The sequence below is a fragment of the Molothrus ater genome, chromosome 8 (genome assembly GCF_012460135.2).
Source record: "Molothrus ater isolate BHLD 08-10-18 breed brown headed cowbird chromosome 8, BPBGC_Mater_1.1, whole genome shotgun sequence".
Classification (NCBI taxonomy): domain Eukaryota; kingdom Metazoa; phylum Chordata; class Aves; order Passeriformes; family Icteridae; genus Molothrus; species Molothrus ater.
Window position 1 is genome coordinate 16,150,762 of NC_050485.2, and position 25,965 is coordinate 16,176,726.

General features: G+C 37.8%; 1 protein-coding gene across 1 annotated transcript in view; it reads left to right on the forward strand.

Annotated features, from left to right (window-relative positions):
• GRID1 (glutamate ionotropic receptor delta type subunit 1) overlaps positions 1–25,965 on the forward strand; it is a 485,687-nt gene that overhangs the window by 392,960 nt on the left and 66,762 nt on the right. The window lies entirely within an intron of this gene.

Below are 25,965 nucleotides of genomic sequence, written 5' to 3' on the forward strand. Positions count from 1 at the left end.
CCTTTAACACACTCAGGCAGAGGGGATGCTCCAAAAATATATCAAACTCTCAGTTGAACAGTTAGGTTCTGATTGGAACCCATGCTGTAAGTAGTTTCTAAACTGCTCAGATGGTTGAAATACAGACAATACCATGGTATGATCAATGGGTCCTACATTAAACAGAGCTGACCAAAGAGGATTTCACACATAATTAAAATATATGTGATTTCTTATTTTCATTTGGCCGTTGGTTTCTGTGATTTGTTTCGATTTGTCTGAATTACAGAAGTGTAAGTGGAAAAACAAGCAATTTTTGTTTACGTAATTATCTTTATCAGCTAAACATGAGATTCCTTCAGAGTCTAATTTGGCGCAAGGATTCTGGACATGGAGCCAAAGTTGTGCAATATCTATTAGAAATTTAACAGAAGGGAGACAAGTATTTGAAATGCATAAAGTTGCAGGAGATATAATTGAAAATTTTCTGTTGCCAAAAATACGCCTCTGAACACTTCAGTTTGGCTCTTCTATTGTGGTGACCAGAAAAGGCTATTTCTCAGTCCACTTTCATTTCTAGAAGATTGAAAACAAGGAAGTCTTACGTTTCAATCACTATGTGAATTATAAAAGATTATCTTATTGTCCTAATTTTGGAAAAAAGTGTTGCCTGTTTAATAAAACAAAGTTGGTTTAGGAGGTGTAGGAATCAATCCTGGCTCTTAGACAGAAGTATTTTCCTCACTTTATGCACAAGTCTGCAAAACAAAAGTATCTGGTGCCATGTGAGATGCTGCGGACAATGCCACTGTTTGCAGCTGCCAGTCCAGAGAAGCCTGAGTGTCCTGTCAGTGCTGTGTTATCCCTAGCACATGGATGCCATGGGGCATTTAAGTTTGGTCCCATTTTGTTACAGAACTCCCAAGTGGCTTTGCTTAAGTCACATAATTGCTTGATGCTTCAATACTTACCTTCCAGTAAAATTGGCATGAACACCACAGAGCACAGGTTTGAGCCTTACAGGCAAACTGGGATGTGTGAGTGTACACTATTAGGTGTTTCCTAATGTGCATTTCAAAAATGGTACCGCAGATACAAATGCTCTCACTTTGGTATGTGCAGCACACTGACCAAATTGACACATAATCCAAAGGTGTGAGGTGGAGATAACTAAGATATCATTCAAAAGCAACCAGAGGGCAAAGAAATAGGTAAAATGACTAAACAGGAAAATTACAAAAATGGCTGACCTGGTATACTGCTGATTACTTTTGATCCCTAGTGTGCTACTTTGAGGTTGTGCTGCTAGGTGGTTAATATAGGAAGGCTTAACTCTTTGGGTGTTAAATTCAGAACACTATTGAGTTCCCAGAAATTGAAAGGGAGGATAATTCTAAATGGGTAAAAAGCTAATGGCTGTGGAATACTGCTCTGAGCTAAAATAAAGTTCTGGAAATTATCCTTTCAGTCTAATATATAGTGAGAGTAAAAGTCAGCAATATGCTACAGAGGTTTGGAGAAGTACTTGGAAGAGATGATCCCTCTTAGAGCAAAATTACCATGGAACTACTGGAGTTCAATTATTTAGGCAGCTTGACTTTTTATTATTGCAGCAAAAATATGTTACAGCTTAGAAGTAGTTTTAAAGGCTCAGAAAGTCATACTTGTGTTATTTATATTACTTGGGTGGGAGACCAGTTCTGATTTATTGTCAGCTAGCTGCTTCTGTTTCAGCCTTTGGTCAGGTTTAGCTGTGGAGGTATGTATTTTGGGTAGAAAACAGAGGGTTCTTTCTGCATGGTTTTATTTATGTATGAAAAGCATCTGTAGTTATTCATCCCTGTCCAGACCCTACAAGAAATCTTTGCACTTAGAATTAGTGAAAGGATAGGGCAAGAGACTGCAATGTTAGAGGGAATCCAGTCAAAAGCTTTAAATTGGACTTCTAATGCTCAGCATGCCTTACAAAGTTTCTTGGGGATCATTTCCACCAGAAAGATTCCTGGGAGGATGTCCAAGTCAGTTACTCAAATCTGCAGGAATTTTCAAAGCTATTTTGCAGAGGCATGTTGACTCTCCTGTTTCCTGAGATCTGGTCTTTCTGCAGACCATTTTTCCTTCTGCTAGCTGTGATTTAGTTATGATTGCACCTAAATATATATATTTCATTGCTCAGTGTAGCTTCTTTATTCTACAAGTCACTTTTTCTTCTTTCTTACTCAAGTCTAAAACCATGTGGTTTTGGTAAAGGCTGACAGAGGCTTTTGTGTATTTTGTGTGTTACCATTTGTTTTTCCTTTGGATATACTTAAGTGAAAGGGGAACTTCAGAAAATGTTCTACTTTCTTTGGTTTAAACATAAAAGAACAGGTTATGTCCTTTAAGGTATATCACCTTGTTTTACAAAAGGCTCAGGTAATTGCCTTCTATTCACTGTGTGCATGTGGAAGTTTAGAAAGTGTCGTCTATTCATGGTTAAAATAGAGATTTGTGAGGTGGCTTCTTGGGGCATTTGAAAGTTGAAGATTGCCAGAGAAACTGAAAAGGCTTAAATGTCTGCTGCTTGATGATTCCCACTACGATTTACATTCCTGATATCTATAAACACCTTCAGAAATAGCAACCAGAATATCTGTATATTTAAAAAGGTAAGAAAAATAAGTCGATGTAAAGTGATAAGGAACAGAATAGATCAAAAAGGAAAAAGCAAAAATAAAGCTGATGTCCTACTTTCACAGTCCATTGGTCATAGAAGGAGAAAGAAAGGCAGGACTACATTAATTCACTCCTTAGAGACTGTCTGTATCATTAGCTCTTATTAATGAAAGCCTTGATGGAATTTTCAGAACATCTGGGCTGCTTCATACTTCTTATGTTCCTGCATTTGGGTAGATTCTACACGATATAAGAGCTGGATGATCCAGCTGTGAAGGCAGAGCTAAGGGAGCTGGAACTCCAGGGTGGCTTTCCAACAAGTCACCACATCACTGTGAGCTCTTGAGGTGTAAACCTACTTATTCTCGTTGGACCGTGTGTGCAGAGAGCAACATAACAGCTAACACACCTTGCAGGGATGCGATTAGGCTGGGTTAGGTGATGCCTGTAAGGAGCTTTATGATAATCTTCATCTTCCTCTTTGGCAGGAAGTTTTTCTGTAAGTGTGAAATTATGTGAGTATTCCGTTTACTTTATGACTGGGAACATATTTTTTCTAAAGCAATCTGCATTTCTTCCCCAAGCTGGCTGTAATGAAAGCAGAATTAATGGTTTGCACACATTTTGTATTTCATAAGAAGCATTCTGTTCAAAATGATAATGTTTATAATTTGCTATTCATTTCTGTCAGTTGTATGTTTTATTTTTTAAAAAAATTACATTTTCTTGAAATATCATCAGCTTTGTAAACAGTTACAGTTGTTTCCTACAGCACTTCTGAGGCAGACTGCAGAAGTAACTGTAATTAGTTTTTGTGATATGTTTCACAGTTGTTGAAACCACATTTTTGAATTCTGATACCATGGTTTAGTTGGGATTGTTACTTTTAGACAAAATCTCATTATTATCGTGATGACAAATCCTATGCTTGTTATTCATTGCGAAAACAAATGGTATTTTCAGACATCTGCGGTATCAAGTGCTTTCACCTACAAGAATATTGCCAAATCCCATCATATGCTGCTAAAAATTATATTTGCACCAAAAGAATTATGTGGTTCCTACTGTAGTTGAATCAATTTTACTTACCTGGAAAAATACATAACCTAATTGTCTGGGTTTAGCTGTAAAACAGATTCCTGCCTCCTGTTTGAGCACTTCATAAATAGACACTTGGGTGCAGTATTTCAGTTTTACTGTCTGGCCAAGGTATCTTTCAGCAGAAGTGTAAGACTGAACTTATGGCTACTTTTGATAACTAAAATCCCTCTGTTACTTTGCAAAGGGCAGAGTCCACAGTCCTCTCCCTCCTGGTAGAATGCAATTTCCACATATTTACATTTGGTTAAACTTTCTCTTTCTGCTTGAGTTGGTTGAGTGTTGTGGTGCAATAATTTGGAAAAAGAGCATTGTGATTCATCCTATTGATGAATTGTGCATTGTGTCAAACTGAAGAAACAACTGAAGTATTTTACTCAATATAATAAACCCCTTAAATTTTTATTTCTGGTTTCCTGTGCATATATGAGGAATAAAAATAAATGCATTCCTTGCATATTCCGTAAGTTGAATTATTAATGGTGGAAAATACAGCTAAATGTATAGGAAATGGCTGTGATCAATTTTTAAATAATAGAAGAAAACTAAAGAAGAAACATAATAACCTGGAGCATTTTGGTTTGTTTTTTCCCTGAAATAAAATGGGGTCACTGCTTGCCCAAGTTCTGCAAATTGGGCCTTTCTGTCTAGATGAAATATACTTAATGTTGTGTATGCATTCATTGTAAAATTCTAGCTCAATTATTCCACTGAAGAGTGGGTAAGCAATTTTGAAAATGTATTTTTTGTTGCAGCTATGTGATACATAGTTATTTTAAAGTTTTTTTAAATTCTAAACTATGTTTTTGGAAAGCATTGCCAATGGGACCTATGCTTGTGTATAAACTGTTGCTTGTATTTGCAAATTGTGCAAGTGTCAACACCGAGTAAAAGGGATGTCTTGAAAATTTGAGTTGGAATTTGTCCCAGCATAAGATCATGCTGGTCTTCCCCTTTGGAAGGCTGCTAATATGACATTTCACAGTGTGAAGTTGAGGGTAGATTTTAAAAAGCAGCCATATCTCCATATCTGAGGCAAGAGTGGGGCCAGCAATTAGGGTGCTACAGAAGTTTTCACAGCCACCTGCACCACTACCTGTAGGTTTAGAAATTCTGTTTAATTTCTAAGTCACATATCATACTTACCAGGTTATAATGAATTGTGGGTATAGCATTCTCCTTTTTTTCACACATATGCAGTAGTGCATAAAATTGGGATAATAGGAGTGCTAAAATCAGCCTTGTAAAAACAGTTATATCTTTAATTATGGAGTTTTCACCAAAGCTCCTGTAATTTACGGATGAATCCTAGGGGGGTATTCAGAGTGGGATGACAAGAAAAGCCCCTTTCTGTAGCTCAGCTGCTGAAGAGTCTGTGCTGAAGTTTGGACACTATGAAAAAACATGTATTTCCATACAGCAACAGGTCAGGATTTACTGAGATTAACAAAGAAAAAGAAAAGAAGTCTTTGGAAAAAAACTACACAAATTCTTTTTACCTTTTTGGAAATCCAAAAATGGAGATTATTTACAATTTTTCTTTTTCACAGTATCAATCTTGAACAAAAACAATAAGCTCACTACTCCAGAAATGAGGAACAATATGTCTTTTTTAATATAATGCTCTGAGAAACATCTTTGATCCATGTTTGTTGTTTAAAATTCACACCTATTCCAGAATTTTCTGTTGAATGTCGGAATAACTTTTTTTAATATAATGCCTGTTTAAAAAAACTGCTTTGGAACAAAAAAATAATATTGATAATAATAATAATGCTGAAATACTGATATCTTAGCTGTCAGATGGAATAGATGTCATCTTGCCTTTTATAAGGACATAAAACAACGAGATCTAACATCTCTTCATTTACAGCATGATCTCAGTGTCAGGGACAGTTGCAAGGACTGTATATTGAGGGAGACCATGCACAGTATCATCTTTGCAGTATTTGAAAAATGTTTTTAATTCTTCTAATGGTTGCTGCCTTGTATCATTTGATAAACTGCAAATACATGTAGGCCAAGCATAATTTATGAAGTAATTTATTTCAGCAGTAATATTAAAATCCAGGGTGACTCTGGTGCCTGCCTGTGTATATTGCTCTGATATATTCAATATGTCCAAAAGTGGATCTTTAAATATAGGTAGTTAATCTATTTGGTCATGCTTCCATTGTAGTTAAGAAAAATGAAAGAACTTTATGGTTTCTCTTTAGTCTTATTAAAATAAACTGCACAAATAGAAGTTATCAAAATTATCTAAATTTCCCTGTTCTGTTTGTATTTTTATTTCTGCCATTTCATGCCAGATTGCATTACTGTATTTGAGTAAATACTTTCTCACTCAGGTTTTCAAAGGAGAGGTTTAATGAGAAGATTTCTTTGTGATCAGCCCATATGTGGGACATGAGGAACTCTGTGTCACCAAGTGGCAGGAACTATCTTGCTTGCTTTGACCTGGTTCCTTAATTTCCTTATGCTTAAAAAAAAGAATAATCCTAATTCCTGAATTTACCTTTATGGAAAGATACTTTCAAAAAGGCATCAGAGTTCTCTTTAAACTTCTTTGTCTTTATTGGCTAATTCACTGCAATTACAGTATTTGGCAGAAATTACCTGCTGCTGTTCCAGTTCCTTACAGAACTGCCTTTAAAATTGAGGACTTCCTGTTCCAAACTACATGGGAAACACTGAGTCTTACCTTAAAATAGGTACAATCTATAATCAGTGTGAGCCTGTGTCAAGGAAAGAATTCCAAAATATGCCTGGTCCAGTACCACAATATGTCTTGCAGTGGGAGTAGATAAGTTTATGTATTTGGGTAAAGTACACAGATGACATGTAATAAAACTTGGTTTTAATTTTGAAAAATCATTTACTGGAATGAAGATAGGCTTATGTAACAACTAAAATAGAATATTCTTTCTGAGCATGGCACAGTATGTCTGTACTTTTAATATGTTAATGAGTGTGATGAACAAACATCTACTTAACTGACAATAGCATCTTTCCTATGAAAAGGCAAATTGCAGACTCAAACAGACTTTACTAATGAGGCCTGAAGAACTTGAGAATATTGGGCTTTGTTGGAAAGCAGATGAAATGAGGAGTAAGGAAAAACAACAAATAATCCAGGGATTCTCTTTTACAGTGAAGGAGTTAGGGAAATATCTTGCTGGTCAGTATTGACCAAAGCAGATAGCCAGATAAAGGTTTTCATTTAGGAAGAGGAAACAGCATAAAAATAGTTAAATCTGACACCAGTTATTTGTTTTTAATTTACTTGCCAAGACCAGTTTCCCTGAGTATGAGCAGAATGATAAAAAAGAGAACTTGCTTGCCTATGGCAGTAATTTCCTCTCAGTTGGGAGTACCACCAAAAGGTCCCAAAAGGGTGTGCTTTACTTATGACCCTTGCAGTTGTTCTCACTGTGTCTGAAATTCTTGTGCTGTCTTCTGGTCCTGCCCTTTCTTTCACCACCACAGGACTTTGGGAAAATAAAAAAAGGGAAATCAGATTCTTTCTCCTGGATGCCCTGTGTTCTAGGATACTGTGTTAGGGGTGAGAGTGGCAGTGACATTTTGTGTTAGGTGGCTAAGGGACTGGTGATTCCACATTTCAGCTTGTCGAGGGAATTGCAGGTTTCAGCAGGTTAACCTCAGTATCTCCCTGCACTGTTCACTGTAAAGTCTTGCATTTTTCAAGTTTTATGCATCGGTAATATTTTGTTACAATGCTCTGAGAGAAGTGGGAATGTTTTAAAGTAGGTGAAATAGCAAAATTTAGGGATGCTATCTGGCTGATACCAGTTATTGGGCATTTGTCTGGGTTGTTTTTTAAGTAAGGATTGCTATCTAAATATACATGATGTTGGTAAAATTCAAAAGCAGTTGTACTTTTACAAAGCAGTCTTAAGCTTTCCAAATATTGTGGTTGGCCAGAGAGGTGACTAAAGGTACTGATGCTGTAGTTCCTGGAGCCTTACTAGAAAGTAGCCCTAGACAAGTAAAAAAAAAAAAAAGTTAATATTTAGCAACTAGGAGCGTGGGTGATATTTAATTGTATGAGAACATTGCAGTTTGAGTAGTTCTGGCATCATCTGTAATTTTCTTAAAGCTTCATGTGCAATTTATTCTACCGTAAGATACAGTAAGGCACAAATTTGCTTTGCAAGATTGCTGTCTGAGCTGTATTGAATATAAACTGAGCTCATGCTCTCAAGCTGCTCTTCAATACCAAAATACAAGGCCACAGTAGCTATTTGCGTTTCAGTAGCACCTGGAGGCTGTGGTTTTGTTGTACTGAGAGATGTCCAGGTAATTAAATGTACACTTATTGTGTAATATGTAAACCATGTGGTTGTGTGTTCAGAAATCTGCTACTGCTGTTTTGCCATTCTGACAGGAAAGTGCTGTCATAATCTAAGTTTGGAGAACATTCAGTGTTGGGACTTCTCCAGGGTGTGTGCCAAGATAGGGATGAATATTTCTCTGGATCAGGTGTAAGGTGTGACTTTCAGGGTAGCTATAGCAAACAGTGCTGCTCACAGCTCAAACTTGCAGAGAAAGCAGCTCCTTCTGGAACAGAATCTGAAGCTGTGTCTGCTTTTTTTTCTTTCGTTTCTCCTACATTTTAAAATAAATAGGGAGTGGAGTATTTCATAATAGGCTTTCCAAACTTTCTCAGTAATACTACATGATGATTGCACTGGAGAAACAAGTGTTAGCACTCCATGGCTTTTGGAGTGGGCAAGAGAGGGCAAAAAGATAACACAAAAGATTTCCTTTATGAGCATGGGGGAAGTGCACTGAGGTTCTGTTGTTATTTTTCATTAACTCTGATTGGTTTTTGAGTGTTCAGTGGAGGACTGCTCCTCGATAGACTCACTGAAAGACCATTCAGCATTCAGGGCTTTCTTCTTTTTTTGAACACAAATAGGAGCACAGTAACCAGTGAAGCAAAAAACACAGATTTGCTGGCTGAACTGGCTTAAAATGAAAAAAGGAATCTGAATCTAGGGTACAGCCCACAGACTCTGCTACTCTAGTGTGGCTCTTATTACAGCACATTTCAGTTCCTTTCTTAATTAAAACAAAATGTCTAGTCTTTTTGGGATCTCAAGAAGAGTCTCTTATGTCAGAGGCTTGTTCACTGGGTTTGCTTCTCTTCCTCTCATGCATCTCCCACTTTCAGACTTGGCTGATGAACCTCACTTGTGTGTTGTGTTCTGTGCCCCATAAACTTCACTCTGTTCAGGAGAGAAGCCACAATGTCCCCCATTTTGGCAAGAAATCCAGTGTGAGACTGTGTGTAGACTGGCTCTGAAAGACTGGTACCTTCCTCTACTGCCTAATCACAACTTTTTAATAGAGCTCAACATATAGTCATACTTGAACTGAGAGATTAAATAGATTCTATCCATTCTCCAGAACTATATTTATTTCCTTACTGTTTCTATTTTGACTATCAGATGAATTGTTCAAAGATCTATAGCTACTATAGTTTGATTTATTAGAAAAGTAAGGAAGAAAATGTAAAATGCCTAGTGTTAAATCTCAGAAGAAGAAAGAGGAATGTTCATATATGTTTTCATTCTTTATGTAGTGTGCTTCTGTGTATTTTTCCTATGGGTGGTATTACAGGGCTCTATTGTCAATTCTACTGTGTCAGACAGGACTTTACACCATCATAACCCTTTATCCATGATGAACTCTGTTTAATCTTTTTAATTATCCACATACCATGCTCCTTTTCTATTTCTTCCACTCCCAAGCTGCTGTGCAAAACAGTCATTTATTGTAGCCAATAGAGAAAACCAAATGGGAAATATGGATTGGATGGCCTTTTGTTATTTCGTTCTTTTCTTTTTTGGTGAGATTTCATAAGGAAAGGAGCTCAGATACACTAGAAGGTCATTTTTCAGAACTAATGGAAATTATAAGGTAGTAAGTTGTTTTGGCTTTAGAACAATTATTACAATTACATTAGGTTTTTTTAGCATAATTTATTCTGATTTTTCAAGTTCACAGGAGAGAGTTATGACTTTTAGCAAGCACACTGCAGGCAAAACACAGAATAGTTTGGATTGGAAGGGTCTGTTCCTCTTTGACCTGTCACTCCATGAGGGTAAAAAGTCCCTCTCAAGCTCTCCTGTAGCCACCTTTAGGTAGTGCAAGGTGCTATAAGGTCTCCCCAGAGTCTTCTCTTGCCCAGGCTGGATAACCTCAGCTCTCTCTGTCTGTCTTCCTAGGAGAGGTGCTCCAGCCCTTTGATCATCTTCTTGGCCTCCTCAGCACTTGCAGCAGGTCCACATCCTTGTTTTAAGTTGGGGACCTGAGAGCTGGATCCTGATATTATCAGGAAACAATTTTTCTTGCTTAAAATGCATCAGTTGCCAAGAACAGGTACACTACAGCCTGTTTCTTCATAATAAACAGCACTTCAGAGAGGATCTTCACCTACCCCCTGCTCCTGCTGCCTGCCAGGTTATCTTTCTCTATTCTCACAGATTTTGAGCAAAATATTCCTTAAGAACCTTTGCTCATTTTCCTCGTGTCCCTGTACAGGAGGATTTATGAGAGGTATTTTGAATATTGATACTGGATTTTGAAGATAAGCTGCCCTTTTTTTTGGCAAAGAAATAGAGTTTTCCAGATCCCCTAGAAGGATGAGAAGAATTGGAGCAGCGAGGATCTTTGCAGCTTCCTTCCCTCCTGTGTCTCCCAAGTTAGCCTGCCCACATTAATAATCTCCATTCCTCCATGGCAGTAAGTCAGGCTGCAGCAAAGATTAAATATCCTTTCCTGTAGCTGAATTAACTTTCTAGATGTAGGTGGTATAAAATAGGTACATCAATGTACTTATTGCCTCTCTGGCTTTAATTATTTCAGAAATGCTGTCTGTTCTGAATTCATATTAACTGTGGGTATTTCCTGGCTTAAAAGTTTAGCGTCAGACTAGCAGCAAGGCTCTGTAGAGCCTGGCTTTCTAGTTGAAGTGAGCTGTTTTAATTCTGATTTTGAAACACCGCTCTGGAATATTTCCCTCTGTAGCTCTGGCTTTCTTCAGTAGGTATTTCACAGCCCAGCCCAGAAGGAGTGTGTGGATTAATACTGCTCCAGGTCAGTGAGCAAAGGAAGGAATTCTTTTCTTCTCCTTTTCCATTAGAAGTAACCACACCTTAAACCCAAAGCCATTTGTGTACAGACACAATCCTGCCCCATCATTGCTTCAAATCCTTCCCTGTTCACCATGCTTCCTGTCACCAAAAATAAGCATTAACAAAGTCTTCCAGCACAGAAATTGAGATGGCTGCTAGCTTGATCTATCTTAGTTCCAGAATTTCTTTACCTTTCTGTTGGTATCTCAAAATCACAGAATCTCAGACTGAGCTGAGTTGGAAGGGACTTACAAGGATCATGAAGTCCAGCTGCTGGCCGTGCACAGGATCACATAATGGGCCTGAGAGCATTGTTCAAACACTTCTTGGTGCTGTGACCACTGCCCTGGGGAACCTTTCAGTGCCCTGCCACTCTCTGGGTGAAGCAGCTTTTTCTAGTATCCAACCTAAGCCTTCCCCAGCCCAGCTTCAGGCCATTCCCTTGGCTCCTGTCACTGTCAGCACAGAGGTCAGCTGGGCAGCAGCACAGTGCTCTGTGCACCAGGAACACAGGCTGTTAATCTGAGCAATCCCAGAATCCTGGGGATGCAGTGATTCATGAGGAAGGGACCTCCAGCTGGCCTGCAACTTAAGCAAGCTGAGAGAGTCTGTTATTTAAATACTGGTTTGATTGACAGCATCTCTGCTGAAATCCACTTCAGCACTAGTTCTTTTGCCTTCCTGATGTATTTGTACTGAAGGATATCTGGTCTCAGCTGTCTCAGATTTCTTTCATGTCACAATGTGCTCGATTGTAAATCCAAATGGTCTCCCCATTTTTGTTGCTGTTAACCATTTGCATAAACATGTGCTGCATCTTTAAATTTTGGGCAAGACTATAAAGCATGCAAACTCTTATAGATGTATACTGCATCTATAGATTTCACTGTCTCCTAATTTTCTCTGTGGCATATGAGAATCAGATTTTCATATCAGTTGCTTAAAAAAAATCAAATCAACAAAAAGCAATTCTTCTGGGAGCATTTTGAAGGCTTTGTATGGACACATTTTTAGGATGGAAAAAGCACAGCAGTAGGATTCATTACTTTGCTTTGGTGTGCTGACTAATGCTGTCAAAAATTCAATGTTGAGAAACAAGACATGCCCAGTGGAAATGCAAGGATATGAGAAAACCAGAAAGAATTTATGGATACTAGTCATCAATAAACCTGACAGACAATATCACTGCTTCCTTTAGCTGATTACAAGCTAGAAATGCAGCTATGCTTTCCAGAGTGTACATTATATTACAGAACTTAATATTGCTGTGAGGAAGAGATTTTCTGTATTATCTCTGCATGGTATTTTGCAGACAGTCCTGCAATGTCCCTCAGAGTTCTCTGGGCTGGTCCAGCTGCAGCACAGGCAGGGCTCAGCTCTCTCCCTTCCCCTCAGCAGAGGATCTGAGCTCCCATCATGATAACACACCTGGGGCACTCCTGCTCTGGTTACTGCACAGGGAGAGCAGCGTCATGTCTGCTCAGGGAGTGCAGAAAACTGGAAAGCTGCGATATTTGGGATGCTTCAGTTGCCTCTAGCACAGGAAATTGTTAACGTTCCTGTGTCACCTATCAGCTGATGAGGATTTGATTGATATTTTTGGGCAATCCCAAAAAAAGGCAACAGGTTGTCTAGTAATAGTTTAGAAAGAAAAATAGGGCAAATTTGGATATAAAGAAAATGCAGGCTAGTTTAGCACATGTGCAAATAATTAAATCAGGTAGCATTTTTTAAAATAATAGCTGTTTTTCATAGGCTTAATAAATAGTTAATCTTCTAGGTCAACTTTTTTCTTTGTTTTCAGAAAGCTAAGAAATGTTTTGGCCATCATTTTTATCTATGTGATTTTCAGTTTCAGGAACTAATTCCATATAGGGAATTTTTTGTATGTGTATATATACATACATTAGCTTCTTTCACGTAAAGGTAGGCTTTCTTGTAAAAATCTAACTAAATTTTACCCCAGCTAAAATTAAAGCAAAGAAAGCTTTTTATTTTATTTATAAAATAAATAATAAAACCAGTAAAAGCAATAATTCCTTGCTCTGTAACTGGCAGGCAGTGAGCACAACCAGTGCAGGTGGGGGGTTTGTTTTCAGAAAGGCAGCACATTTAAGGTCACCCAGCTAAACACAGCAAACATACAGCAGCCCTTTAGCTTCTTTGCCTGTTGCTTCTCTTTGCAGCCACTCCAGACACCTTTGATTGGCTGTGCATCATTAGCAGGCATCTATAGACCTCAGCTGAGAGTTTATTAAAACCAGGTATTTTCTAATCATGAATGCGTCTCTGATTCTAATTTAAAATTTATAAAGTCTCCTTTATTAAAGCTTACCCTCAATTGGCTTTTCTTTTAATTATCTGAGAGAAAAATGCATGAACTTTTTTTTCCTTTTAATTTTTCTTTTGCAAAGACTGAAATATTGAATTCTAGCTAGCTGGAATTCTAGCTAGCTGAACTTTGATGTCTTTCTTCTACTGCTGCCTTTTGTCTTCATAGAAATTTGGTCTCCCTAAGGTTACCTTCATATGAAGACCTTTACACTTCTGCAGATCTTTATTTTTCCTTAGTAGAAAATGCGGCTGCCTCAGAAATGGGTTTTGAATGGATTTTTAAATTTCCTCTTCCTTCAACTGTGGATTTGCTTCATTCTGTATCATATAATAGCTTTTTATAAATATTTTCTCTTACTGTTTTGTAGTAATCTGCTTAGAAGGACCCAAGCCTGTTTAATTGCTATGACAAATTATGTGCTCTACCTGGTCATCTCCCAGCTAGATAATTTCTAATTCTCTTAATAGATGTGTTTGGAAGATAGTGATTTATGTTGAATCATAGGCTATCTTGAGTTGTAAGGGACCCACTTATATAATCTAAATGATGAATTTAATATAGGGGCCAGGATACAAGTATATAGAAACCACCTTGTTTACAAAAATTCTTCAGTAGTATAGGGTGTTTTTAATGCATGTTTTAAGGGATTTATCTGGAGAATGTGGGGTCGGGGAGAAAGGACATCTGGGAAGAGCAGCTGCCTGGCTTCTTGTGAAAATTAGGTGCCTTCAAGGTGGCCAAAGTCCAGTAATGAAGTGCAAATTGATTTGGATCTGATCACAGTCTGGCTCTGTCCCTTTCCCAGCCTAGCTTGCGTTTCCTTTAGGTGTATAATATTGGCCATAATCTCTTGTTTAACTTTCTTGCTTGTATTACAGTGCAAATTAGCCCATTTGTGCCTAGCTAGTTTCTTCTTGAAGTTTATTCTCAGTTGTGTTGTTTCTTTGAGTTTGAAGCAGATTTTTAGCTCTATTATTTAATTTGTGATGCAAATTGTCTTCTATTGAGATTAATCTAAGATGCTAGTTTCCATCCTCCTGAAAACTCCCTTGACTTTCCCCTTCTCCAGCTATTGTGTACTTTGAAATGATTTACCTGTCATGTCTGTTGACATTGTGACTTTCCACTGCAAAAATTACTGAATACATGTGCAAAAAGATGAAGGGCCCTTAGGATGAAAATATCTTTACTACAGTGATTATGCCAACAGATGAAATTCTCAACTGCATGTGGTTCTTTTTTCTTCAAAACAAGAAAAAAATAAAACATTAAAATTTCAGATGTATTATAAACCTCTGATATTGGTTTTTGAAAAAAAAATGGTAGACATCTACCTCAATAAGGTTTTAAACAATCTTTCAACTTCAGTACTTTGTTAGATTATGCCCTCAGGAATCTATTCTTTTTATAATTATGACCCAGAGGAAATATTCTTGAACAGTAAGATTTTTCCCTGCTAATAGCACAGTAGATGTAATACTGAATTCATGGTTGTTTAAAAGCTTTCTGCCAGTATGAGGTAAAATGAACCAGCATCTTTGAAACAAGATACTTCTTTGGGTTGAATCAAGAACTGTAATAAAGGCAAAATAAATTCTAGGAAACATGTTGAAAATTAGTAGGTTGAAGATGAAAAGAGTGAAATTATTAATAAGAGAGTTTCTTTCATTACACAACAATAGGTGCCATTTGTGTTGTTGGGAGATTTGTGGTTAAAATCAAAGGATCTGTGTTCTCTCAGCGCTGTTCTCTTGTCACCTTTTACTTCAATGGCAGTGAAAAGATGTCATGGGGTCAGTTTAATTTTCAACCAGAAAATGCAGTGTTTTGTTAATGCTCAGAGTAGTTTGATCAGTGTTATCAACACCACAGTCATCATAATTATTCCGTATTCTAGAATTCATATTGGACAAAGACTGCAGAGCAGTGGCACTTCCAAATTTGTGTGTGTCTTTTTCTCTATTTTGAATATGCAGAAAAGTGCATAAATTTCCTCTTCCATATTGCTACATGAGGAAAATAAATGGTAGAATAACCTATTTGCAGGCATGAAATTGCCATGAGTTCATTTATCAGCTCAAAGTTTTCATAGAGACTACAGGCCTAGGTGTAGTTTTATCTTCAAACCTTGTAGTAGAGGAATACAAAATGGAGTCTTTATAGTGACCTCTTCTGGTTTTAAAATCAAGTTTAGCATCTCCAAAATCTGGTAATGGAACTGTCTTTCACAGTTGGTCTCCATCGTAAGGAAAAAAGCCCATTGTTTTGGGTTTCAGCTGCCTCTGATTTACCTTTTTTGGGATTTCTATTTTTCAGCTCAGAATCAGGTTCAAACCTTGATGTACATGGAAATACCCCTTAATATCCAAATGTATTTACTTTTCTGATATTTTTTGTCTTACTAAAATTTTGTTTCCAAAATAGGTATTCTTTGTTCTAGTGTGAGACTGGAGCTTGCTTTTAGTAGAAATGTGTTTACATTTTTGTTTTTAATTCTGAACTTTGGAATCTATTTAGTTCACTTTTCCCCTTTTCATTGTGACAGAAAAATCTGAAGCATGATAGTGACAGTGCCTAATATCTGTACATAAATAGTGAAAACAAAATATGGACTTGCTGACTTCTTCTCTTAGACTTCATCTATGTGTCATAATTTCATGTTGCAGAACACATATTTAATATCAAAATGCAGGAAGTAAAAAGATGGTGCATTATCTTGGTGGTGTTTTAGATCCTCTTCAAAAATTTTGATTTCTTTTTGTATTTTGAGCTATGGTTATTTTTCTGTGTGTTATATCTGCCCTGAATATCTTGTTTTGTAATGCGTGTAAAAGGCAGGTGGTGATATACCATTTATATGTGACTGTTCAGAAAGTCAGAAACAACTTATTTCACTACAGCAGTACAGCAGAAGTTGATGTCCCTGATGAGACTCAATTCTGTCAGGGCTTCAGCTCTCCTAGCACAATCCTGGCTGCTCAGACAATTTCGCTGTATCCTTCCCAGGCTTCCTGTCCTTGCTTGACCCCTCTGTGGGCTTCCTTTTAGTCTTTGAGTTTGTCCAGGAGCTCATCCATGCAGGCCTGCTGGTGTTTTTGCCTGGCTTCGTTTTTTGGATGCATCACTCCTGAGCCTGGACGAGTTGATCCTTGAATATTGAGCAGCTTTCCTGGGCCCCTCTCCGCTGAAGGACCTTATCCCATGGCTCTGTGCCAAGCAGATCCCTGAAGAGGCCAAAGTCTGCTCTCCTCGAGTCGGGGGCAGGGACTTTGCTGTGCACCCTTTTCACTGTCCTAACACTTCAACAGTCCACCATGCCCTGGTCACTCCAGCCAAGGCTGCCCTGGAGCTTCACATCCCCCACCAGCCCCTCCCTTTTTGTGAGAACAAGATCCTCAACAATTGAGGAATAAGTAGAGAGCAGTGTGGGGGAAGATACAGAAGTGATTGAAAAGGGGAGAACAGAGCTGGAAAAAATTAAAATTAGAAAAGAGAGGATAAGTGGCAAATAATTGTATTTCTAACCAAAATATAATTTCATCGCATTGTTTGTAACCATACTGACAGTTAATTGAAGCAGTATCTAAAAAAAATAAATCTGTGAAAGCAAAAAAAATGATGCCAAGCATAGTGGTAATAATTACAGGAATAGCCCTTTGATAGACAGGTCTAAAATTAAAGTTTGTCTTATTTATTTAGGTTGTAATAGAATGTTTGTCCTGTGTCTGTTATTAGAGATTAGAAGACATTATTGACTGTTCTTCCACAAGAAAACTGATAGCAGCAATCTCGTGCAAGGGGAAGTCAGACTCCTTTAAACCAGATGATTAACCTTGTCATATTTCTGCTGCTGTAGTGGGCAACACTGTCAGATGTTTGGATGCTTTTTTGGTATTCAACATCTTTTAATGAATTGAGGGGAGAAGTGAGGAGATCAGTGTAGAATAGAAAAGAAAAAAGACCACTAATATTCTTATTTTCTTGTGAGTCTGTGGTATGTCTTGAGTAATATACTGAGCTGGGTAAACACTACATTTAAGACTATATTTGTAAAAATTCTCTTTCATATAGAAACCTTTGGAAAAGTCTCTAGATTTGCAAAGTTAAATGGAGTTTTATTTTGTGCCATAGTTCCAAGCTGTCCTTTTCTTATAAATGGAATGTCATGTTGACAACTTTCATTCCATTAAAACAATTTAAGGCTCCTACTGTACTTTAGGAAGTGTAGAGAGATTGGTTTGTGATTCACTTGGATTAGTGCTAATTTAAAAATGACCAAATGAGGCCAATAAAATGCTTTCAAAAAATAAAGCTGTAAATAAGAGAATTAATCTCTAAGACACCAGTTTCACAAAGATCTCACTATGATACTTTGGTAATGTAATCTATGGCATGAATGTTCAGAATATGGTAGCAATAATTTAAAAACCAGTTCCTGAAATGTTCCTGTTAACACATACAGAAATTCACTGGGAACACTTAGCAAAGATATCACTGGTAAAGAGTGAGCTGGAACCTCAGTTTTCCTTACAGTTGTGGGAGAGCAGTCAAGTCAAGGGATATTGATCAAGTTTTGCCAATTAAGGATCTTGCATGGAATGTTTTCCCAGTAGAATTACAGCTTCTATTCGCTCTGCGAGCTGTGTAATAACAGTTCACCTAAGCATATCTAATCTAGCTTTAAATTAGCTTAGGCATTGCTAGTTTTATTTCCACAACACCATGAAATTCATACAAAGACTGCAAAACCCACTTATGTTCCTGCTAAAAACTTAGCAAGTACAGTTATGTGGATGCAGTAAATACAATGCAATTATTGTAAACAGGACTGCTATATTAACTGCTCATGTTCATGAAATTTTATGTTCCTTTTGGCATTATGCTAATAAATGGAGGTTAAGTAGGAGAATATCAGTGTTCTACTAAAATATTTCACTGTCTTAAGCACATTATGTTCCCTCTGAAAAACCTGGAGCTGTGGGATTTGTCTGTCTTACACCTCTTGTGGTGAACTCAAGACTTTGGGGAGGTTTGAAGACTTGAATTCTGATCTGGCTTTATTTTAGGCCTCTTGTGTTCACATTTTACCTCAGTCATGCTCCCAGTCAGTAAGCATAGAAAGCAGTAGCATACCAAATTCAAAGTGGGGCTGGGGTTTTAAAATTTTTATATTGCTCATAAGGTTTTGACTACCCAAACCAAGATTTATTTTGTGGGTTTTTTCCTTGTCAGATTTATCTGAGCACCAGAGGACGTATCTAGGCAGCTTATGATAAATACTAATAATGATATTTATTTGTTATGATGTTTAACACTTGAAGGAAGGGGTTCTGGTTCAGCAAAGCCTTTAACCCAAGTCTAAACTAAAAATTCAGAGTGGCTGTTGAAATTTTTAATTTCTTTGTTGAGCTGGGACTGAAATTTTGCCCATTGTTAGTATCCTCAGTTCTTGCTGACTCCAGTGAGAGCTTCATGCTTGACTCCTAGGGCAGAGGGCTGGTAATGCCTAAATTCCAGCCCACAGAGAAAATCTGGAGTCAATGTGTGTCAATCTGCAATGTAATTACCTTGCAAGCTCTGTTCACCAGGTATTAGCATTTCTTGATATCAAAAGATAATTCTCTTGGTTTATGAATGTGGGAGAATTTACTGAACTTGTTTATTGTACTATTGATGAAATTATAATGTCAGTGCTACTGTTATGGTTCATAAGTTAGACATTTTCAAAACTGTCTAATAGCTCCAATTTCTAAGAAAAAAAGAGAGAAAATGAACAGAAGTAGTGTAATTGTGACGTGCCTGCAGTTTTCCTTTGAATATTTATTCTGCAATAGTAAGCTGATATTGTCTAATAGAAATCAGAGCCATACTTACAGATGTTAATGGTTGATATTTTATATTTTGGAGTTCTGCTTACTCCGCTGTAGAGAAATTTTGCTGTTAAAATTTGTCATCTTTACCAAGTAATTTGAAGTTTGTGGCATAATGGTAGAAGGAAGAACCTTGAAGATGTCTTTATTAGATAGCTCATCAGAGACACAACTAATAATGTTTTGCCATGACATCCAGAGGGTGTTCTGGGAGGAACAAACAAATAATCCTCTCTTTCTGAAGGATGCTATTTGGTTACTAAGCTGGTCAGCCTGTTAGGTGCAGCAGCAGTAAGTGATGCTTCTGCTGGCTGCCATCAAGGAAAATGTCCCTGCTTGCCTGCCACCTCTCCTGTGCTCTGCTATTCTCTTTGGTCCTTAGTGCCTCTCTTTTTGTCTCCCTCTGTGCATCTTCCTTCCACCTCCTGGCCTTCTTGCTCAGTTTTTCCTGGGCATTCCCTCCTCTTCTTCCCACCCCTCTGTGCCACTGCTCTGTGGGATTTAAACTGTCTACATACAAACATTCATGTTTTCTCTTTTATGTCCATCCCCTACACAGTATCATCAGTTGTATCAAGTCCTCACAAAGCTCCTGTCATATTTTCTTTTTTAGCTGCTTTTTTTTTAAAGCTGTGTTATTTTCAGTATCATTTCTATAGTAAATTAGTATTAAGTTTGTCAGTGTACTTTTCAAAGGAAGTGGTGTGTTTGTTGTTTTGTTTGGGATTTTTTGAAATATGCATTTACTTTATTTTACTCCCCACCTGGGAAACTTGTCTTACAGCTCGTTTTTCTTGATGAAGAAGCTTGATCCCCACTCCCCACTTCTGGGAAGTGACCCAAGTCTAGTGATCTGCACTGTCTTAGAAGAATGCCTCTGGTGTTATTTCATATATGAAAATGTACTTGAAATTTTACACAGTGAGTGATTTGATTGTGAAGAATATTTGAAATGAATATTTTAATATGAAACTCTAAAATTATCATGGAGAGTTGACAGGGAACCTGCAGGAGGAAGGATCATAATGTGCAACTGACATTTAACCTGCAGAGTTGATGGCTTTTGTTCCAGCTGAAGGTTCTACATTTTTTCATTCTCTGCATTTATTCTTGTGTATTAGAGCTTTTTCTGATGTATGGATAGCAGTGGGCAGATCTTTATGGAGGAGAAAGTTGATGAACCTGATTACTGTTGATGTTCAGCAGGAAGTCAGATAGGACCTGCAGATGTTGCCACTAAGTCAGCTACTACTGGCATTTCTACTGCCTCCTCTAACTTTGCTTATGTCCCTCTCTTCATTATCAAATACTTGGCAATAGGGAAGAGGGTAAGCTGAACACTGAGCAATCATGTTTTGAGTTTCAGTACCTAAAACCTTCTATTTCTCCCAGAAAATGCATTTGATACCTCTTTTATGTTTTCCAACAAATATTTCCCTTCGTAGCTCCCTGCAGAAAGAAAGACGGGAAGATAATTTCAAGAGATTTTTGATTTGTCTCTTAAAAATCAGAGATATGGTGTAATCATAGTACTCTGGCATCTGAAGACTCCAAAGCTTTTACTCTCACTTGCTGGTGACATTGCAGTTGGGGTTCACAGATTTAACTCATAAGCCAGCTAACCTCATGCATGAGGCAGGAACAGAACGACTGCCAGTGGTTCTCTCTTACCTTGCTAAATTACTTCAGCCAATAAAAAAAAAAGAATTATATGCTTTCTGAGAAATTTTGTTCTATCTGTTAGGTGGCAGAAGTTCACAGATTTTCTCAAGCTTTGCCCAAAATATGTTCTACGATGTCTTTTGATGCCGTTTCAATACCACATATTATTAAGTGCTGATCATCCGAACAGGACATTTTCCTGGAATGTCACCTCAAGAAGATCTGTGGCCAGCATCTTTGATTGCACAAACAAAGCTTGCTGACAGTAAAAAGGACTGAGCCTTGATAGCTGAGAAATCTTAATTAGTCAAGTGGACTGAAAGAGAGCTTTTTAACATGGTATTTAGAAAAAAAAAATCACATCAAGAAATTCAGCAGTAGTGATAGCTACAGTTGGCAGTTTTTCACTGCAATGATGTTCTGGTGGATAAAATTGTGCAAGAAAAGCCTTTATTTTGGTAAAAAGATATTAAACTGAAATTTAGAATTTCTTAACTGGCCTGAAGGGTTTAATTTTGACAAGATAATTTAAAAAGCACCACAATATTGACCTGTTTTAATATATTCTGCCTTGTATTGTGGGTCAGGTTCTCTCATATATTTCCTGTGCCTGGTAGTCCTGAGGGACTGGAATGCAACTGGAGGAATTTATTTAGTGGGATATGCAATATGCTTAACAACTGGTCCAGAGTAGGAAATTGAGAACTAGGATTGCAATGGATACAAGGAAATAGGTTTCAGTACTGGAATAGATGAGAACTGCAAAGGATTTTTCCAAGGATTCCACTTTGTCAAAACATTTTACTTGAATTAAAAATGTCTAAACAAAATGTTTTGACACTGCCCAACTTAGATTCCTCTCCTTGGAAAAGCGTCTCATTTCAGGAGGAAATCAAACTTCCTGGTGTCTCGTATGGTAGCAGTTCCAGCTTTTTCTCAAGTCCAGTCATCACACCTCCTTTAAATATATTCATGAACTAGTGATGTTTCAGATGGGAGGATTTCTTGGGCTGCTTCTGGAAAGGCAACCCTTCTCCTAGGGAAGGATTCTATTTTAGTAATGGAATTGGTTCTGAAAGGGTTCTAGAGCACCCATGTTTTGGGAAGGAGGAAGGAAGAGAAGGCATCAAGGTGATCAGTGAAGCATTCCTGCTTGTTTTCCTCCCTGTTTGATCCTGTGCAGCAAAGGTAAATCAGTACACCAGGAGTGCTCTAACTCAGAAGCATTTTACTAGTGAGCTGCTGTACCAAAGGAAAGCTATATTAAAGTATGCATTGGGGATTTTGGTTATTATAAATTACATTCTTTGAAATCTCATTTAGAACCAGGAACTAAAATGATGTTGGAAGGCTCAAAGGATTAATTCTTCCTGAACAATAGACTGTCACTGATCACTCTGTAAAGTAATTATACTAAATTTAATTATAATACAAGTGCATTGTATGATAGTCATAGTGTGCCCAAAAGAGGGTTTGAAAAGGTGCCTCACAAGCATATGGACTAGCTCTGGGAGCACAGTGGCAAATTACAGATGTTGTAATTGAGTACAACTTAATATCAGGCTTTCTTAATTAAAGGTTTGGGGTTGTGTGGGGTGGGTTCCGGCTGGCACACTTTGCTTTTCAACATCATCAGCATAATGGAACACATGATCTCTTCCCATTGTATAGGTTCTGCCAAAAGCCCTTATGACTTCCAGTGGCATTAATGCACTTAAATCAATTCCAGTATCACTGTAGTGTTGAAACCAGGAGAAATCAAATTGTTACAGCAGTGGAAGAACTGTTGCTCATTCTGATAGGAATGCAGGAACTGCACATATCATATCAATATATCATATGCTGGTAATATTTCATAATAATCCTCTCATGAAAAATTAAGGCTCCAACTTCCCCATTTCACTCTCCTCTCCTCACTTTTGAATCCATCTTCATGTTGGATTTGGACTAGTTATGAAATAGTGTTGCCCCTTGAACTATAAAATGAAGCACTGCTCCTGTTTCTAATTCCACCCTAGTGGCAGGCAGGGTGGAATTGTAAGCAGGAGCTTAAGGCACTCCCTAAACTGAGGGAGCCACTTGGCTGACAGCCTTAACAGAACTGATCCAAATTTAGTGACGTTCAGATGCTTAGCCAGAATCTTTTATTGTCCATGACAAAAGTTGTGTAGGTCATACATAAACAAATGGAATGAGTGCCACTGCTTGGGGAGCAGTTCCACAGCTGGAATGGTGTCGTGTGCAGTAAGGCTGAGAAGTTTCCTGCTCATGTTATGTTAGGGCAAGTATCCTGGAAGAAAGATAACAAGATCTAGAGCATGGATATCAGGAATTATGACTCAGGAATGGTAGTAGTGAGAGGTAGATAGTATCTACCAAAGGTAGATACCTTTGGTTTGTGTTGCAACATATAGGGTGTTTATTATAAAGCAACAAAAAGCATTAGGACCACAGGTCAGCACAAACAAAATGAGTCCAGATCTGTTGACGTTCCTGAATGTATTCATGGCAGGCTTCAATTTAGCTTTGCACTTCAGTGGAAAAAGTTAAAAATACAAAATCTGTCAAGAGCAAGAAAGCTGGTATAATACACCTTCTTTTCCTTTTTACCTTATTTTTTTCATCTGCAACTACTTTGTTACATAGGAAATCTGATCAGAATGTGAGTCTGGTGTTAGTCTTTTTATTTTGACTTAGTGTGATAGCCTGGAACACGTTAATAGCGACTCTGCTGTGGTAATTTACACACCATCATTGAAATGATTATCAGATCCTAAGCTGTATCTGCCAGAGATGGGAAGAGTATCAGTTTATTTTATTGAGGAATATTGAATGTGAAATCTTGCATGAGCTGTAGTGTCAGCACTTTGTCCAGCATCCACGAGGTGACCTTTAACGTGCCTGTGAAGAAATCTGTGTTGATATGGTGGGCTGTTAGGGGCTAGGGGTGATGTGCTGGTGGCTGTCATTGTCTGATGTGATTGCTGGTCTCTTAGCCTTGTGAGACTCCTCAACCAAAAGGTTCTGACATGTTGCTATGCAGCCCATTATACAATTAAGCCTTGGTTCTCTTTGATTTTCTGTGTGCACATGCAGCCTCTCTAATGTTGCCAGACTAACACAGACCAAAGTCCTGATGAAAGTCATTAACATGAGATTTATTCACATTAACAGCCAACTCCTGCTTTTCAGAGATCTGATATTCTTTCTCCTAACTGAAGCAGTGCCAATTCAAGACCAGGAGAACTGGCATAAGGAGATAAAAGCATCTCAAAAGAACAAGTAACTAGGTTAAAAAAACTATGAAAACTAGTTAGGAATATTGAGAAAAATATTTTCACTCCTAAAAGTTCTTTGAAATTGTAGCTCTCCATAGTGACTGTGACATTTAGTACTGAAAGGCAATTTAAACTCAGACAGATTCTTATGAGGGATAACTGCACAGGCTTCTTTATGCATACATACATACATATATATCTGTCTACATATGTCATGTAGATCATATATGTATATTTAATGACAGCTGGGTGCTTCCTAAAGGAGACATGAAGAAATGCCATTTTTATGAGAGCCCTAGGTGAATGTGGGAAGGGGTATATTTTTACAGGAGTAAATTTTAGCTAATTCATTTATGATCTTAGGTTCAGCCTGTGTTACTCAGCGGGGTGAAGGAAAAGTCACCCGCTGGGGGAGCTGTCTCTAATCTGCCTTTTGAAGGACCTCCTGAAGAGTTGCATCTTGTCACTCTTGGGATGCAGGGTCTGTGACCTGGGGTACCCATCTTTCTAGCCTTCAGGCTTTTCAATGTATTTTGGATGAGAAAGAGTCAAATCTTCTTCCCCTCCTGTAAATCTAAAAATGATTGTGTACTTGTGCTGGTACAAGGCTGGCAGCCCTCAGTGTAGGAGGCCTTCTTCTGCTTCTGAGCAATGAAAAGATGTGGTTTTGTATGGTCTGAGCTGCCAGTTCTGTAAGGACCTCAGCTATTGGAGTTTCTTACCAATCCTGGACTGTGTCAATTTTGTAGGTCCATCAGAGCACAGATTCTCAACTGTTACCTTGGCAGTGCTAATAAGCAGCATTTTATTAGCATCTCCTGGGCTGATGTGGTGATTGTGTTTGTCACCCATTCATTCATTCATCCCTCCCTGCAGCTGCTGCAGTTTGAAGTCTGCAGTGAAACTCGTTGTCAGTCTCTAATGCAGGCCCTGAGAGTTCAGTAATGGCCAAGTTTTCACTCAAGTATCACAAGCTACTAAGTTGATGGGCAGCCAGCAGATTGTAGGGCCTTTCAGCCACCAGGGCTTGTCCCAAGCCTGCTCCAAAGCAGCTGGGAATATTTTGCCATGGAGATGTGGACAAACCCACATAATTATTAACACACTGTTAATTTCCCTTAATTAATTTGATTTGTGAACAAAGTCTGTAGCCTTGAGATATTCTGGGAACTATAAGGCAATTCTGTGACTTAGAAAAAAACCCCCATTAGCTGGACCACTTGTGGAAGCCTGATGTACTTTACGGAAAAGAAATACTGGAAATTCAGCAGTTGCTGCAAATTCCCCTTAACTTTATGAAAAGCTGTGGGCATTAATTACTAACAATTATTTTACTGTACACCTACTGAGAGGAGGGGGATTACTGCAGGCTCATAGCTTTCTACTTTGTATGTACCATCTTCTGCTTATGCCAGGGAAGGGATTTAGGAAGAGTTCCCAACAAATACAATGGATGGTGTTAGTATTTTTTCTTTAATAAATGAAAGTGTTTTTTCCTAGAAACATTAAATAAATTTTACTGTTCATGTAGTAGGCAAGAAATTCTTTTCCATTTCCTAAGGATATATTACCTAAATATATACAATTTCTATTGGTGACATTTGCTTTCTACTATCCTTGTTCAGCTGTTTCTGCGTTTTGATGCTGAAATACAGTGTTGAAGATTTCAAAGGCAACTCTTCTAAGATAATTTTAAAATATAGGCTTAATGCCCTCAAAAGTTGTCTTTCCTAAGTCAGTCTTCCAATTTTCCATCGGCTGGTTTTTGGCCTGTCTCTATAATTTGGATTGAGTTGAGGGTTTTTTTTGGTGATTTTTCTTTCTTTTCCCCTTTCAAAAAAATATATGGAAGAACTAGAAAATATGCAAGAGGGAGAAGGGTGATGAGAGATATCAGATTGCTTTTATATGAAGAGACATACAGGCCA